Genomic DNA, 6,119 nt, shown 5'->3' on the forward strand with positions numbered 1-6,119 from the left:
ATGCATGCCAAAAAAATATTAAATTAAATTAAATTAGACTTCATCATATCAAAAACCTACTGAAAAATATACTTATAAATTAAACATTTTTTTATCGTTCCAGCTATTAATTTTTACAACCAGAAAATAGTGACAACATTGAACAAGAACGGCAAACTGGTTTCCCTAGACAATACGAATCCATCAACTATAAAAAACTAACATAAATAAAACACTTTAGACAATTAAGTTCTTCATAATGTATGAATGCCATGTATGTACAAACACGGGTGGAAAATTACGCATGTAATATGTTTAAAATTAATGCAACTTGGGAGACGAAGAAAAATAATATTTTCATTTTTGTTATGTTTCCGCAATTTGTTCGACATCACACAACAAAGGAAAACGCAGCATTTAATTGTTATTTATGCGGCATGTAATTAACAAAATAGAAGATTAATTTTTACTTTATGAATTTCTTTTTGGAATAGAGAAATTGAACGGTTCTATAAAATAATACACATTTTCATCTAACATCGTATTTCCGTTCACGATCACAACCGCAACACACGGTGGTGCTGTGGTGGTTTCACATATAGGGTGTTTGTCAGGGATGTGGCTGATGTTTATCCACATCCCAATCACTGAATTTTATTACATTTATGCTACTTTCAAAATTTTCATTTCACCCCCTCGATTCTTATTTTTAATTACATTTTAGTTCTTGATTGTTACATGTAACCTTCAAGTTACTTAATATTAAAATTTAGATTTTACATAACTATAATTATATTTAATATATTTTGTAAATGTTTTTCGCTACGGTATGTAGCTCTGTAACGAAATAGTTAAAGATTTTCACTTCATAGCAAAATAACTATGAAATCTGGTAGTAGAATAGATACGCTACAAAATTACATTTCGTAGTAACAACCTACGAGTTTAACCCAATAGAATAGCAACGAAATTTCATTTCTTAGAAAATAAAAAAACGAAATATAGTTTTGTGACAAAATGTCATAGCGAAATATCTACGGAATATAATTTGGTAGCAAAATAGCTACAAAGTTCTATTGCGTAACAAAATTCAGTAGGATAAATGCTACGGAGTTTTATTCCATAGCAAAGTAGTTACTCCATTTAGTTCTATAGAAATTTATGTAACAAGATAGCTACGTATTTTTAACCTTAGCAAAATAGTTACGGAATTCAGTTCGGTAGCAAATTTCATAGCATAATAGCTATGGAATTTAATTTCGTAGTAAAACAGCTACGAAATTAGTTTCCGTAAAAAAATTATGTGGCATAATAGCTACGAAATATCATTGTGTAGCATAATAGCTACACAAATTAGTTTCGTAGTAATTTCCATAGGAAAATAGCTAGATATTTAGCAAATTCGGTAGCCGACTAACTACAAATTCTAATTCCGTAACAATTTTCCATAATTAGTTTGAAGTTTGCTACAAAATTTTATTTCGTAGTAAATTTCGTAACAAAAAAGCTACGGAACATCATTCAGTAGCATAATCCATCGCAAAATAACTACGAAATTTGATTCCGTAGCCAGTGGCGGTCGGTAATAGGGGCTGAGGGGCATCCCCGCGCCCCCCCCCCCCCCCCCCCCCCCCCCCCGGTTTTAACGTTCGTAGTACCTTATTTATATAGATTTTCATTATATAAATTCCAGTGATCTTCATATGTTCTACTTTGGGCCCCTGTTTTTAGCACATTTAATAAAATTTAATAATCAACAGATCAAATCATCCACTGATAAATAGGAAAAAAAATCACTTATAAAACTAATTGATAGAATCAAAATAATCTGTAGAACATTAGGAAACTAATTAAATTAAGAAATTATCTCTAAACTCTATAAAACGAAATCAAATTCGAATCAAAGGTACACATTCTTTAACTCAAGATTTGAGTGTAAGGAAACAATAAACACCTAGAAATTTTGAAGCCGAAATCGTCCAAATCTCACTGTTGTCGCCGGTCCCCCAACTACATCTCCCCCGCCGGTCTCTGTCTCTGCTCGCCGTACCACCGCTTCTCCGTCGCCGCACTTTTGCTTATTTGCATCGATCTCTTTTCTTCGTCGTACACAACTCTCCCTCTCCGATCTGCTCACAACAAGAGTAATTTACCGGTGCTTTTCTTCTCTTTCTCTCGCTATTCTTCTCTTTCTCTCTCTAACCCACTTAAACACTTTCTCTTTCTCTCTTTGTGGTTTAGATTTTAGATAATGAAAGGAACGACGGAGTAAAATATAAGGGATATAGTACATATTTTACTGTTTACTTTATCAATGATCACATAAATTATAATTTATTATTTGTGTATTATATAAATACAATATAACTAGAAATGACAATATAACTATAAGGGATATAGTATATTTATCTATTAGTATTTAATGGGATGAATTAAAAGGACAATATATTATTACAGTATTTAGGTTTTGATATAATCATAAAATAATAAAATAAAATCAATAATTTATATTTATATAAAAAATATATATAAACGTTTAGTGTTTGCAATAATATATTTGTATTTGTAAAAGGAGCTTGCCGAAAAAATAAGTTTATAAACAATGTTCTAAACTTAAAAAAAAAATACAAAAATACAAAAGACAGACTGAATTTCATTTTAATGAATGATATAAAAAAATTTCTATTTGTTTTCTTGTTTTGAATTTTGATATGTCATAACTTTAAATTTCGGCCCCATAGTTTTAGTGTTTGTGTTCCGCCCCTGTCCGTAGCACCTTTCCGTAGCTATTCAGGATTTTTCTTGTAGTGATTTGACTAATTAATACTCATCCCTTTTAATTAATTGAAAATATTTAATTAATTTCCAATAGTTTCTTATTAATTATTAAAACATAATAATTAATAAACTAATTTCTTTTTTATTTATTCTAGTTAATTAGGGTTATGAGGACAACCCAAGATAACATTACTATTATTAGAAATATTACCAATAGTTAATGACCTTGGACACACTTTCGAACAATCTCATCATCACTTGGGCCTAACCTCTCCGGATCACTTGTGCCCTCCCCAAAATTTCCATGCTAAAAGATATAAAGGAAACATGTCAACCCAGATCATAATGCTAACTGACGTTATGACTTTTCTTGGTTCCCAAAACCGAGTGGGATCAAAGCCTTCAAATGTTGTCTTCTGAATATCGTATGTGTTGTTTATGATCTTTCTGGTTCATGAAGTTGGATCCTTGATGGTTTTGTTTAAAATGGTCTTAAAACAATAGTTATTTTAAATTTCTTTCATTTTCCCTTTACTACCTTCCACGCCTATTCGTTCCTGTGCCATGAATTGGCCCAAAGTTTCTAAGTCACTACACTCAACTACATCTAGGTGTACTAACACACACCTATGTGCTCAAAAGAGATGCAAACTAGTCTTCCTAGACCCCCCCCTTTCTAGGATTTCTTTCATCCTCGCTCTCATACCGCTAAAAGTCGCTTCTAACATTGACGGTCACCTCATGTATGCAAGTCGTACATAATCCTAGATTACATAGACAATCAAATAAATGATTATACCCTAATTTCATAACCATGCAAGAAGCATGAAGTAAAGCTAAATCAAGCATTCTAAGGCTATAGAATCCTAGTCATGTACAACTCTAACACATATACTTAGCAGCTAACAATCTCAACATAAACTAAACTAGCACATAATAAGCTATTCTTAGGCTACAAGACATCTTAAATTTTATTCAATTCATTCATGAAATTCCTAAAAAGATCCTTAGCTTGCATACTAGCATGCATGTCTAACATATCACATATCGGTAGATATAACTGTTGGATTAGTGTCTAAGTCCATAACTATTTAGGTATGTACTTGACCCGATGGTGCATGGTCCTTTTGGGTTGTCTTCACCAAAGCAACTTGATAGGATGAATTATGGAGAGAAATGATTAAATATGATTTATTAATATATTATGAGAATAATATATTAAAGGAGAAATCATATTGTTTAATTAATATTAGTCAAGAATTAATAAGAATTAAGTTTGTGGCTAAAAGACATTAATTGAACTTAAGGGACTTGAACTGTCAATTGTATGATAGTTGAATATTGAGCTAATGGACTCCACATTAAAGGAGTGGACGAATTCTATGGGGAAACCCATTAGAAATCGTCCTTAGGCCTTTTAGGAAGGAGTCCATGGGTTGCTTAGGGCTTAAGCATCCAAATTAGGGTTTCCTTGTTTGATAACCCTAATAGCTTCACTATTTAAAGATCCCTAGAGCACCAAAAACGTGGGCAAGTAACTCCTTAGGGTTTTGGACGGTTTTTGGGTGCCTCCTTCTCTTCTCTTCTTCATCCTCTTGCTCTTGGTGTTTGTGAGCCATTAGAGGAGTGACATTTGTGACTCTAAGCTTTCTAAAGTCATTACAAGGAGGATTTGAAATTGTTATTGCTACATAACAATCAAGGTATGATCTAAACCCTAATTTATATGTTATATTGATTATCATATGCTAGATCTAGGGTTTATAGTCTTGGATAACTTGCATGTACAATAGAGAAACCTAGATCCAAGCATTAGGGTTTGTATGAGCACATAGGGTGTTCTTATAGCTAAAACCCAAGGATCTGATACTAACTTCTAACGTCCTATTTTTTCAAACCAAAATTTTCATTTTTAAATAATAATATTTCATTTAAAATATCATTAATTGGTATGGAAACCCATTGCAGATAATCAAAACACAATTCTCCAAATCAGAGTATAAAACGAAAACATGCGGAAATCTAAAAACATAACGTCGATGCACATGTATAGTCAAGAATTTCCCTTCCCACGATCTGAAGAAATACCTAAAAAATATTTAATCCATAATTGTAAGCCAAATTTTAGTGAGTTCCCCAAAAATACCACATACAACAATATAAATACAATACATAAAAATAATGGTCATCAACACAAAGTAGGTATGTACTGTGGCTATCAATATAAAGTTGGTCCGACACTTTAGCCTTCAACATAAATTTGGTCCGCCCTGAGTATCTTGGCCTTCAGCACCTAGTTGGACCACCCTCAACTGTCACAAGTAATTTATCGACATACAACAAACAGAAAAATAACAATCCAACAACAACAACAGACATACAAATAATAATCCAACAAAAACTCTCACAGGTAATATGTTGACATACAACTTATGTGTTTTATAGGTTATAAAATACATGTACATACAAAAAAATCAATTAACATTTAAAGGGAACATGACACCTATAAGGATCTATGTCATAACACTTTACAGGTAACATACTATGCGCAACAAAACTACAAGAACCCTGATCTAATTGAAAATACCAAGTCAGGTTTACAAACCTTTTAATTGTTGAAGTAAACAATTCACTTCAATCCCTTGTAATTAATCTTGGAAAGTTAGCACCAAAAGTATGATCCCATAATTTCGAATTAGTTTATTAATCATATAATAATCTAATAAATTATCATTCTCTCTCAATATCATTTCTAGCTATTTTTGGTTATGAGGGCGACCCAAAAGGACTTTGCTTTGAATTACAAGTTTATACATATTTAGTTATGAGCTTAGACACGTTAATCCAATAATGTCCCGCTTGGAAAAGTTTATAACTACAATTACAAGTATAACCTTGAACCAAACAGCAAAGTGTGCTTTCCAAAGCTACTGCCAAACTTTGATTCAAATCAAACGTTGGCCCTAAGATAAGTGATCAACTATTCCTTCGTTCTATAACATATCATATGAACAGAGTCATGGATTAAATGATCAACCTCACATTTATTTTTGTGTTTCTCGGTCTTTGATTTTATCATAAAACTCATACTACAAAATCAAAAACATCAATTTAGTCTGGACCAGGCACCTAGTTTTCATAGATCAACTCAAATCACCAAGGGGCCAAAGATATCGCTTTTTCATTTAATGAAAAAAGAATTAGTTAACTTTGACTATACATTCTACTCACCAAATCATGCATTGAATTACACTTTATAACACCCGGTTACGAGATGTGTTGGAGTAAACCAATGCACAACTGATTTGTAAAATATGACTAGTATATCTCTGTTTGAAGAATAGAAGTAATTATCATCTTAG

General features: G+C 32.0%; 1 long non-coding RNA gene across 1 annotated transcript in view; it reads right to left on the bottom strand.

The window, feature by feature from the left end:
* Positions 1-2, bottom strand: part of LOC111907132 (uncharacterized) — a 705-nt gene extending 703 nt beyond the window's left edge. Inside the window, exon 1 of the long non-coding RNA XR_002855429.3 lies at positions 1-2. This exon is cut by the window's left edge and continues 101 nt beyond it. This is a non-coding gene — a long non-coding RNA (uncharacterized LOC111907132).
* Positions 3-6,119: the final 6,117 nt, after the last annotated feature.

The sequence above is a fragment of the Lactuca sativa genome, chromosome 2 (genome assembly GCF_002870075.4).
Source record: "Lactuca sativa cultivar Salinas chromosome 2, Lsat_Salinas_v11, whole genome shotgun sequence".
In the NCBI taxonomy this organism is placed as follows: Eukaryota; Viridiplantae; Streptophyta; class Magnoliopsida; order Asterales; family Asteraceae; genus Lactuca; species Lactuca sativa.